Consider the following 12753-nt stretch of genomic DNA (forward strand, 5'->3'; position numbering starts at 1 on the left):
GCATGTCCGTCATTTTGGCATCGGCCTGTGACTGGGCAATCGTCCCCGAAGGGGGAAGCCCAGCTGAGGCTTCTGCGTCCAACTGGAGAAGCCCGCTCTCCGATGCTGCGCTCGAGAGCTCATCATCTTCGCGGGCTCTGAACAAGAAGCCAGACTCGCCGTGAGACGAGCCGGCGAACTCATGCGGAAGCCCAATTGTGGCAGACGAGCGTGCTGGGGAATGGGATCCCCAAATCGCCCCCAGTGCTAGCCGCGCTGGCCTCATACCCGTAGGTAGAATGACTGAGGCGGGGTGCCGCTGGGGTGGCTTGCTTTTTTATGAAAGCAAGCCGCGACCGCAACGTTGCCATGGTCATGTTCTCGCAGTGAGAACATGAACCATCCACAAACACTGCCTCCGTGTGGGTCGCGCCCAGACACGAAAGACAGTGATCATGACCATCCGAAGTTGAGAGATAACGACCGCAACCAGGAATAACACACAATCGGAAAGGCATCTTTAAAAAGACGCGTCTTTAAAAAGATGTTCCATGTGTGCTGCTCTTTTAGAGAAATATATATTCTTTTAGAGGAGGAAAAGCTCTTTCAGAAAATATATTCTCTTGTTTTTCTGCCGAAGCACCCAGGGGTGTTCTCTGCAGTGCACCAGTGCAGAGGAGGGAGAAGCCGCTGAAATGCGCCGTCAGATCCAGCAGAGGTGAATGAACAGTAATATTCAGCTCAATGAGCATGACCGTTCGGCTCTGAAGAGAAAATCTGAATGAGTGGTTGCATAGCAGCTCCTTTTATACCCGTATGTCCGGGGGAGTGGCATGCAAATACCACTCGCCAATTTTCATTGGCCTTTTATCAAAGACCAGAGGTGTCTCGGGCTCCCAAGAGTGACCCCTAGTGTCACTATATCGACACAACGTCGAGTGAGTGACAGATAGGGAACTGAGTTTAAATGTATTTGGCTAAGGTGTATGTAAAATTCTGACTTCAACTCTATATATATCACATCTATTATTATTAATATCTACCCCTTCACGCACATCTGAGAATTAATGGCAACACAATAGTATGCCACACATCACTGCATGTTATGTATACTATGTACAGGGTTGGGAGGGTTACTTTTGAAAGGTATTCCACTACAGATTACAGAATACATGCTGTAAAATGTAATTTGTAATGTATTCTGTTAGATTACTCAAGGTCAGTAACGTATTCTAAATACTTTGGATTACTTCTTCAGCACTGGTAGATTTTTTTCACTTGTTTTGACTATAAAAATTCTGCCAGTACAGTCAGACAAAATACACGTTAAAAATACATTCTCTGAAAAACCGAAATATCTTATGCAGTGTTGTTTCTAAAACAAGATAAATCAAATTGATCTTATTTCAAGGATTTTTAGATATTTTTACAGGAAAACAAAACAAAAATTATTATCAAGAATACGATTTATGTCCTAATATCAAAGGTCTTACTAGAAAAAAAGAAATTATGATCCAATGTGAATTTTCTTGATAAATAAATATGATCGTGCCTGGTAACGTGCATGTAAAATGGCTAGAAACAGCATTTTAGCTTAGCGTAAAGCTGACAATTTACACAAGGTTTATTTCTATTTCTTCTGCTCCAAACTTACTTCAAACTTAAATACTTCAAATGCACTTTGGATTGCATCACTGGATAAATGTTTTCCATCCGAAAGGACTAAATATTAAATGGAACAAATGACAATAAAATGCAAAGTAATCTCTTCAGTAATAAAAATACTTTTTGAATGTAACTGTATTCTAATTACCAATGATTTAAATTGTAACTGTAGTGGAATACAGTTACTTATATTTTGTATTTTAAATACGTAATCCAGTTACATGTATTCCGTTACTCCCCAACACTGACTATGTATATTGTATTAATTCAATTCAGTGTAATTGCCTCTAACTGTTCAGTTTGTATATTGTGTAATATGTATTGTGTAACATGAAAACTGTGTGAACATCTGTGTATTGTTATTCTGTATAGTGTTATATTGTTATTCTGTATATTGCTAATTGTCATTCTGTATATTTTTATTGTGTACATTGTTATATTGTTATTCTGCACATTGTTATTCTGTTGAGTGTACTTATACTTATTGTGTTTACATGTATGGCTGCAATGTCTGGACCATGGATATAAGCTTTTCACACATCATTTCACTTGTGTAATGGTGTAGTGGCAATAAAAATGTGTTGAATTGTGCAATGACAACAAACCTAAAGCGTAGTTGATGTTGTACAGCTTTTCTTGTTTTCTGTTTTGGTGACCTCTCTAAGAGCATGGGACTAGTTCCTTTGGTTTGACCGCTTGCTTAAATAAGGGTGTATGTAAAAATTGCTCCATAGATTCCCACAGTACAACATCATCCTTCTGAATTTCTTCTGTCCTATTAGAACCCTGTCATCCTGACTCATAGCAGCCTAGCTAGTTACACTACCTAACAAGTAGTAATATTTAATAGAAGATTTTTAAGTAGTTTCTAGTTTGCATGCTGTTTTTACCATATCGCTCTTTTAATAGATGTACTGCTTGGCCTTACTTCACAAATGGAATTTCCCTTGCTGGTGTTGATAATAATATTGTATAAATATTAATAATGTATGAAAAAAGATCCAGTGAAACTGAATGGTAACTGAGGCTGTCAGGTCCTTAACATTCTACCTACTGTCTCTGTTTGATTTCCACATAAGAAAGAATGTCATACGGTTTGAAACAATATGAGGGTGAATAAATAATGACAGAATACATTTTTTTTTTTTCAGTGAACTGAGCCTTTGATATACACAAGGGCAGAGGAATGTGTAGAACTTTGAATGACAATCCAATTCTGCAGAAATCTGTGGAGTTCTGCGGGTGCAGATTCCGTGTGGGCCGGAGATATTCATATTGAGAATGAGATATTCCTCACCTTCCCTCTTATCCTGGATGCATGTACTGTAGATCTGTGAGAGGTCTCCTCTCATTGTTACCAAGCATCCAAGGTGAACATGTGCCTGCAATCCAGAGGGATTTCCGCAGTCAAATCAGTCTTGTTTGTTTAAAAGCTCTTGTTGAGCAATACTTACTGACGTATGACTTGCATACGAGGATGAATTCACCTGATTGACTAGATGAAAGGAAAAAAAACAGGTCACTTGCTCATGCAACTCACTACGTCAGCATGCCGATGAAACAATTGACTTAAGTATGGCTTCTTACATTTTTGTTTTTTTCTTGCTTAGCATTGAGTGATGGCTGTTTATGTAATTTTGGCAATAGTAAACTGTTTCTGCAGTGAGTCAGCGCTTGGACTTCAGGAAGTTCAGTGGGTGATGACGTGTAGTTTTCCATGATGATGTAGGCATAACAAAGGTTAACGATGCTTTCCCTGAAATTGTTATATGTCTGTTAAGTTTAAGGCCATGTATTTGATAGTTTCCACCTTAAAAGTTGACAAAATAAACTTTTAGCATATATATGCATTTTAAAATGTGTATTCTTGTTCCTCCGGTTAAGCGCACCAAAAAGATTGATGTCTCCTTTTGCTCTCATTTTGTCCAATGAAATGCTCTTTAGAATGTGAATGTCCCTCCCCCTAATACCACCTACCTCTGACTAGTCGGCTTGATCTTATTATTATTGAATCATCGTACATAACATTTACACATACCTTTTTGTATGTTTGGATAGACGCTGTAACATACAATAAAGACGCATTGACCGCATTTAAAATGTAAACATTTTTTTACATATGTACGGCTTTCGAAACTTGAAAAAAAATATTTACTTATATAATAAATACACTCACTAAGCACTTTATTGGGAACACTATGGTCCTAATAAATTGCCTGACATGGTCTTCTGCTGTCGTAGCTCATCAGCATATTCAGGAAACTTCTTTTGTGTTCCACGGCAAGCAAAATAAAAATTAAATGATTAGGTTATGATGAAACGATTACAGAATTTTAAGTCATTTCAACATTTTAAAGTTTAGTCTTTGTTAAAATGATGGAAATTCAAAACGAGTTAATTACCGCACTAGAAATCACAGAACATAATGAAACCGTTATTATATCAAATTAGGTAAATGTTTCAGCTGCAGTAAATAGGCATTTATAATACTAAAATTCCATGAATACAATGCAATGCAGAATTTGTAAACATTTGTATGCCTTTAAAGTTTATGCGTAAAATGAGTACGTTTAAGATGCTGTCAATAAGTCAAAAATTTATGTTTCAGTCTATCCAAACATAAGCAAATGTACGTGTGCTAGAACCATACTTTACGTAGGAATACCTCTGATACTACTGAGATCATGTTGGACTAGCAATAGCAAGTAACCGGTCATGTTCAAGGCATAACTGAAGCCTATTGGCTATTTCAAAAAATTCCACCCCAACTTCCTGTTCCATTAGGAAATATGCCAACACTAGACATAAAGAAACTGCACTCCTCAAGCTATATTTCATGGGGTCTTAAAGCACAACAATGAGTCAATAATGTTAGGTAGAAGAATTGAGAACAGTTGATTTCTTCAGGCACATACTCAAACTAATTTACTTTTATATTAATTTGTGTCCTGTCATTTGAGGCAATTTTGTTTCCTTTTGTAATGGGATTTAAGCTGTTTTCAAGCCGATCACTTTGATTGAGCTAATTCACACACGCTTACACAAGATTCCCCTGTGCGGATGTCATTGCTGTTCTCCACACCGACCTCACACACACACACACACCCTTCCTCACACCCCTCTCTTTCCGTCTCATTAGCTCACACACCTTTGCTTTGACGCAGCCAGCATCTCTGCGCTCCTGTCATCCCCAGCTGTCCATCAATCTTCTGCAGCCATACTTCTGTCACATCAATAATAGTGTGTGTAGTTGTGTGCGTGAGAGAGAAGTGCCAGCAATTGCAGCAGTGAAAAATGTTTTTTTTTCCCTCTCCAGGTCTGCCCCAGCCTGTCTCAGGTGTAATTACAAAACAGCGCATGAGAATGAGATGGTTGGGGCCAAACGGCTAATTGCTGCTTTTCACTTAAAGTTTAGAGGAGATGAGAGATGTGATGGAATTGTGCCACATCTTTAGAAGGTTAAGTTTAACAAGAACTTCTGCCATTCCCGGAGTAACAGGTTACATGGGTCTTAAAGTAGTGTCAATCCTGTTGTTATAATAAATAAAATAACAATTATAGAAATATTTATGTATTTTAAGATAATATAAGGGCTTATTTTTACCATTTCTTACAATATTCTCTTTTCCAATCTAGATTTCAGAAGAATGAAACTGTTATTCATCTTTTCATGTTTTGATGCCCAATATATTTGATACTGTATGTATTTTACAATCTAACATTCTCTAAACAACAGACTAAACAGGATAAATTTGTAACACTAGCCATAATATTGGCCAAATCTTTCTATATTAAGCATCATTAGATCCTGAAAGGTGCTATACAAATAAAATGTATTTATATTATTATTATTATATTGTTGCATCCTAAAACACAACTTTTGTTACTTTTAGTAATGCCACTAACACTATTTTGATGATCGATATAAATGCAAATACAATACAAAAACATTTATACATTCGTTATCAACTATTTTCATTATCAATTGTTATTGATTTTCTTAATTGGTTGTTGCAGTCCTAGTTACTTGCAAAAGGTTGTGTAGTTATGATCTGGTGAAAAAGAGTTCGTAGTCTGGAAACAAATGTAGGCAATTGATGTTGTGTGAAGTGTTTTGTCATGATAAAACCTAAAGCCATTGAAACTTCAGATATGTTGCTTTAACATATCTGTTCTGAAGCAATTCTCATTTCAGCAGATACCTCAGCTATTTCTTTGTAAAGCAGCAAATGTGCTTCAAGCAAAAAAAAATCTTACTCTGCCCACACAAATGTACATCACTCAGTCATCAATTATTTGGCTCAGGTTGACCTTTACCTATTTTGTGTCTTTCCAATTTGTTTCCTCACCTTTAATCATATAACGTTAAACCAGGCATGTTTGAGTAGACTGTCGTAAGCCCTAATTGTATTCCTTTTTATTTTTTGGCTTTTGTCTCTTTATAAGAGATATACAGTGAAGTGGACAGAAAAATATTTTGGAGAGAGAGATTGGGACTTGGATTCAAACCCTTATTATCAAAGTTAATGCCTCGGCTCCTACAGTACGTGCCAAGCAAGTAGTAGAAAATATTTCCTAAATAAAACAACATAAGCTTCATTCCAGCACTTTTTTAAGGCTCTGTTAGAACTGCAGAGTTCTGGTAGAATTTATAGGGTTCTGGCACAACTGTAAGGTTCTTGTAGAATTTATAGGGTTCTGTTAAAACTGTAGGGTTCTGGCAGAACTGGTTAGGGTTATGTTAGACTTCATAGTGTTCTGTTAGAACTGTAGGGTTCTGTTAGAATCTAAATGGTTTTGCTGGGAACTTTTGGGTTCTGTTAGAATTGTAGGGTTCTGGTAGAATTTATAGAGTTCTATTAGAACCAAATGGTTCTTATAACACTGTTGAGTTCTGCTATAACGTTAGGGTTCTGTTAGAACTGTAGGGTTCTGTTAAAATTTAAAGGGTTCTGCTAAAACTTTAGGGTTCTTGTAAAACTGTTGAGTTCTGCAAATACTTTAGGGTTCTGTTAGAACTGTAGGGTTCTGGTAGAATTTATTGGGTTTTGTTATAACTTTAGGGTTCTTGTAAAACTGTTGGGTTCTTCCAGAAATGTAGGGTTCTGTTAGACCTGTAGAGTTCTTGTAGAATATATAGGGTTCTGTTAGAACTGTAGGGTTCTGGTGGAATTTATAGAGTTCTATTTGAACTGAATGGTTCTTGTAAAACTGTTGCGTTCTGCTAGAATGTTAGGGTTCTGTTAAAACTTTAGGGTTCTGGTAGACATCATAGTGTTCTATTAGAACTGTAGGGTTCTGTTAGAATTTAAATGGTTCTCTAGAATTTATAGGGTTCTGGTAGAATTTATAGGGTTCTATTAGAACTGAATGGTTCTTGTACAACTGTTGCAGTCTGCTAGAACTTTAGAGTTCTGTTAAAATTAAAAGATTTCTGCTATAACTTTAGCGTTCTTTTAAAACTGTTGGGTTCTGCCAGAACTTTAGGTTTCTGTTAGACCTGTAGGGTTCTGGTAGAATTTATTGGGTTCTTTTTAGAACTGTAGGGTTCTTGTAAAACTGTTGGATTCTGCTAGAACTTTAGGGTTCTGTTAGACCTGTAGGGTTCTGGTAGAATGTATAGGGTTCTTTTAGAACTGTAGGATTCTGGTAGACTGCATGGGTTCTGATAGAACTGTTGGGTTCTGGTTAGGGTTTCAAATTTTAAGAAATGTTCTTAATCGACAACTGTTAATGCTATTGAATGAAAATGTATTAATCATTAACAAGAACAATAATAAACTAAGTGGTTAACAGCTTGAAACTCAAAAAGACATATTTTTCTTTAATCAAAGCTTTATACAAAGTTTGTTTTTTGACTCACGAACCACTATAATGCAAATTTGAAAACATCAACATTGGAGAAAAATTCCTTACTGTAGAAGGAAACGTGAAAACATAAAACTGCCACAGAAGTATGTGCGTTTTAGCCTACTGTTTAAATATTATTTAAATACACTTAAGACATATGAGTATTGAAATGTTCTCCTAATATATTTTCAGTTCAGTGTATTTTTAATTCATTCAGGCTGTGTTTAGTATGAATTTGTGAATTGTTTATTTTACTGTCGATAATAACTTGTATAGGAGATACAAATTCAAGTTCATTAAAACTTCACATTGTAGATCTTGGGATATGTCAGACTGTACATTTTTATTTGAAATTAAGTCAAATAATAACACGCTGTTTGAAGTAAACGTAATGTTCATCTACAGAAAAATGACGTAAAGAAAGTAAAGAATGCACATCTGTGTTTTTTATTCTGTGTTGCTAAAGAACATGACATGAAGCCTGCAAGCATCAGTGTGCCCTGTAGTGGTGGATGACTGAATAGACAGTATTTTCTCTACTTGCTGGTATGAGTACTGAACGCATTCTGCTGAAATTGATTAATCAACGATCTATAAGCTTAATCGATCAAATTATTAATGACAAATAATCGATTAGCGATTATTCTTTAACATCCCTAGTTCTGGTAGAACTGTAGGGTTTGGTTAGAATTGAATGGGTTCTGTTAGTATTGAAAGGGTTCTGGAAGAAATATAATTCTGGTGGGACCCTTAGCAACTTCATGAATCCATGCCATTTCCATAAGTCCAAAGTAATGCTATAGCTTTAACTAGCATGAGGTTAAACTCCAGACAATATTATTCTGACAATTTCCTGTGTTTACGCTTGGTAAGTTAACAGCAATATAAAACAAATACATGGGAAAACGTTAGACAGAATGGAAAAATGTGTCAATATAGACAAGTTGATTGTCTTGTATGAGATTTATCTTAAGACAAAACCAACCATTGTGACCTTACTGAAGGCCAACATGTAGGCGTATCAGTATTTTTTTGGTATTGTTGAATGGGGAACACAATCAATCCAAAGTTAACATGCCTTCACATCCAGAGGATTGGGTTTGGGTGTCAAGGCAAGGATCTGTCCAAATTTGAAAATTGAAAAAGGCTTCCTGAAAAATCATTCTTTATTAGGGCTGAAGGCAATCATGCATGGGCCCATCTGTTCTTATTGAACAGAACCCTATCAGGAGCGTCCACAGTGCATATTTAATGTGTCACTGATGAATAAGGCCCAAAAAATACAAAAGTACATAGCATAAACAGTGGGCCCAAAAGTCTGAGACAGACTATAGTGAAAATACTTCTTTCAAGTATAAAATAGATCTAAGCAGCAGAAATACAATCCATGGTGAACTGAAGGTGACCTGTGGTCTGCTGGCATGTGCTTCATATGGTTGACTGGCGTCCAGCACTCTTGCATGTGACTGCATCATGTGTGCTCCTGAGTCTGCACAGGCTCTGTGAGGGAATGCCAGTTTGCAGTAGCAGACCACAGGAAAATACATGTGTGTAAGATTTGCACATATACTGATTCCCCCAGCAGACCACAGGAAGAGTTGTGGCAACGTGAACAGCCACTTCAAATCACACACATCCACCCTTGAGGGCCTCTTGGGTTTTCATAGTAAACCTCAAAGTTTCTGTGACATGCTATGGTCTTTAAAGACCCATGAAATCGCTTGACCAGCACAGTTTTCTGTCCTGTGTTGACAGGAATTTTGGGTGGGACATAATCAAAGGGCTCGTTGCTTTAGTTTTGTCACATCAATGAACCTGCGATTTGATGGTCAGTTGCAGGGGAAGGGACATTCTCATTCTAGAAAGCATTTGATTGGACAAAAATATTTGTAGTGCAACCTGAGTCATCAGTATTTTTGGTCCACTCCCAGAAGTCAAAGGGGTGTTTTCATGGGGTCTTTAAATCAAATGTTTCATCTAATACATTTTTGTTGTTGTTGTGACAAATCTTAAAAAAAAAAAAAAAAAAAGAAAGAAAAATAAGAAGTTGAGTTGTTGTTTTATTACAACTACAGTAGTCAATATAAAATCCTCTCTGTTTTCCTAGGATTCCTTTCAAAATCGGACAACCAAAGAAACAGATTGTTTCAAAAACGGTAAGTGCTAAAATCTACTAGCTAGTCCTGTTCTTAGACCCTTTGTCAGTTTTTCTTTTAAAGCTTACATTTAACATAATTCAACTTGTTTAACAAAAATCAATATGTACACTCACTGAGCACTTTATTAGGAACAACTGTTCATCTACTTATTCATGCTATTATCTAATCAGCCAATCGTGTGGAAGCAGTGCAGTGTATAAAATCAAGCAGATACGGGTCAGGAGTTTCGGTAAATGTTAATATCAACCATCAGAATGGAGTATCAATGTGATTTCAGTAATTTTGACCGTGGCATGATTGTTGGTGCCAGATGGGCTGGTTTGAGTATTTCTGTAACTGTTGATCTCCTGGGATTTTCACACAAAACAGTTTCTCGAGTTTACTCAGAATGGTGCCAAAAACAAAAAACATCCAGTGAGTGGCAGTTCTGCAGACGGAAACAGCTTGTTGATGAGACAGGTCAACGGAAAATGGCCAGACAGGTTCGAGCTGACAGAAAGGCTACGGTAACTCAGATAACAGCTCTGTACAATTGTAGTGAGCAGAATAGTATCTCAGAATGAACAACACATCAAACCTTGAAGCGGATGGGCTACAAAAGCAGGAGACCATGTCTGGCAATTTATTAGGACCAAATTGTGATTGTATTTTCACTGTTTCCTTGTGTAATGAATGTTACAGGATAAAAATGGGTATCATGTCTGTAGAACTTTGAATTGACACTTCCTTCTGGACATTTTATTTTGAAATGCTGAAACCAAGACTTGTTATTTTTACTCTTTATAGCTAGACAAATTAACCTATGCACTTGCTTGTTTGCATGAATGCTTCAGTCATCCTAAACAATGTTAGAAATTGAGTTCTTTCCTTGCAGGGCCACATATCAGTCCTTAAAATGTCCAGAAATGTAATATTAGAGTTTGCGTTTAAATTTTCTTATGGGGATAGTTTACCTAAAAATATAGGTTGTCATTATTTACTCACCCTCATGTTGTTCCAAACCTGTGAAACACAAAAGGAGATTAGCCCTTGTTTAATAATTTTTGGGATTTCAGAAGTTTGTTAGGTTTTAATGATAAAACAATATAAATACAGTGTTCAAAATAAAGACAATAAGTATTTGAACACTTTCTGGTTGTCAAGCATTAGAGGAACATGTCCATATGTGCTGAACTACACCTGTGGTTACTCTGTTAGGACATCTGTGTAAATTTGAAGGGAACTGCCTTTATACATCCACTAAAAATCTCAAAAGACTCAAAAAAGTGAAGTTAAATCTCTTCCTCCTCTTAGGGAGGTAAATCAACCTCTCATTTTGTTTCCTTCCATGGTCATCCGTGAGTGGGCAGGCCACAAGCCGGATGCGCGGCTGTAAACGGGGTTCTGACTGTATGCCTTCCCAAATATTGTTTATTTACAGACTTTGCCCACCGAACCACAGGGCAGGAACCCCTGCTGCTGCAATTATGGTATCATTAACCCCCTACACGCAGTGGTAGGGTGGCACCGACACAAGCTAGTGTGGCAATCGGATGGTACTGCACTAATTACAGGACTTCCAGCGACTGCTGATTTCCAAATGAAAGATTATGCTTATTCTTTTCCAGGATCTTTTTATTTGTTCTTGTTGGCGTTCTTCTGAGATTTCACCTAATCGCTAAAACAAACTGATGTCCAAGGCACTTTTTCTTTCTACATACACAGGGCTAAACAAAAAGGATGGCCCGATGCAGCCTGATCTCACAAAAATTACGTGACTATGGCAACATTTTTGCAAAATGGAATTACGTGGTTCCTTAAAGGGATATAGTGGAAAGAAAAAGAATGTAAACCTTTTGGAATTAGCTGGTTTCTGCATTAATTGGTCATACAATTGTGATCTCATGTTCATCAAAGTCACAAGCACAATGTGCTTAAGCTTACAACACACAAACAATTATAATCTTTCATGTCTTTATTGAACACATCCCATTAAACATTCACAGTGCTGTGAAAAACATATGTGAACCCTTGGATTTAATAACTGGTCAGTCCTCCTTTGGTAGCAGTAACCTCAACCAAGCATTTCTGGTAGTTGCGGATTAGACCTATACAACATTCAGAAGGAATTTTGGACCATTCTTCCTTACAGAACTGCTTCAGCTCAGCCATATTCTTAGGATATCTGGTGTGAACGGCTCTCTTGAAGTTGTTTCAGAGCATCTCTGTTGGGTTACGGTCTGGGCTCTGTCTGGACCACTTCAAAAGGTGGATTTTCTTTTTTTGAAGCCATTCTGTAGTGGATTTACTTCGATGTTTAGGGTCATTGCCCTGCTGCATCACCCAACTTCTACTGAGCTTCAGCTGGTGCACAGCCACTCTGACATTATGCTGTAGCATATCTTGATAAACTTAGTTATTAATTTTCCCTCGATGATGACAAGCAGAAAAGCAGCCGCAAATCATGATGCTCCCTCCACTGTACTTCACTGTTGGGATGATGTTTTTTATGTTGGTATACGGTGCCCTTTTTACTGCATATGTAGTGCTGCGTGTTCTTCCTAAACAATTCAACCGTAGTTTCATCAGTTCACAAAACATTTTCTAACTGGCAATCATATGTTCGATTTGATTTTGTCGAAATTGGACAGCATTCATTAGAATGGCTTTAAAATTATAAACTTAAAATGTATAAAGTCCATCACTTTCCAACAAAACACTTTTTATGAATTTGTAGTTGTCGTGGAGTTACATTTTAGCTGTTCCAGTTATTATTCTAAACTGAAAACAATAAATTATTATTAATATTTTTTGTAAAGAGCTTAAAGTTTAATGACAAATGTACATATTTATTGTGACAAATATACAAATAAGTAGCTAAAAATAAATGTTTTTTTGTTTTGTTTTTTTCTGGTGGGAAAAGCTAAACTATAGGCAGGGCAAGTGAAGTATAACCACCCTTATTGTTGAGCCTTTATAAATCTATTGGCAATATGGCTTTATGATCTTTAACTTACGCTTAGGTTCTGCTGCACGGTAGGTGCTGTTTTTGTGATTACACACCCATGAGAGCACATAGAAAACTAGAGCAGTTTGCCCACACACTTCTTTTAAAGAGATC

The 12753-nt window shown here is 36.9% G+C and overlaps 1 pseudogene; it reads left to right on the top strand.

The window, feature by feature from the left end:
- Positions 1–12753, top strand: part of LOC127415497 (bridging integrator 3-like) — a 111368-nt pseudogene that overhangs the window by 29470 nt on the left and 69145 nt on the right.

This window comes from Myxocyprinus asiaticus, chromosome 24, assembly GCF_019703515.2.
Source record: "Myxocyprinus asiaticus isolate MX2 ecotype Aquarium Trade chromosome 24, UBuf_Myxa_2, whole genome shotgun sequence".
Taxonomy (NCBI): domain Eukaryota; kingdom Metazoa; phylum Chordata; class Actinopteri; order Cypriniformes; family Catostomidae; genus Myxocyprinus; species Myxocyprinus asiaticus.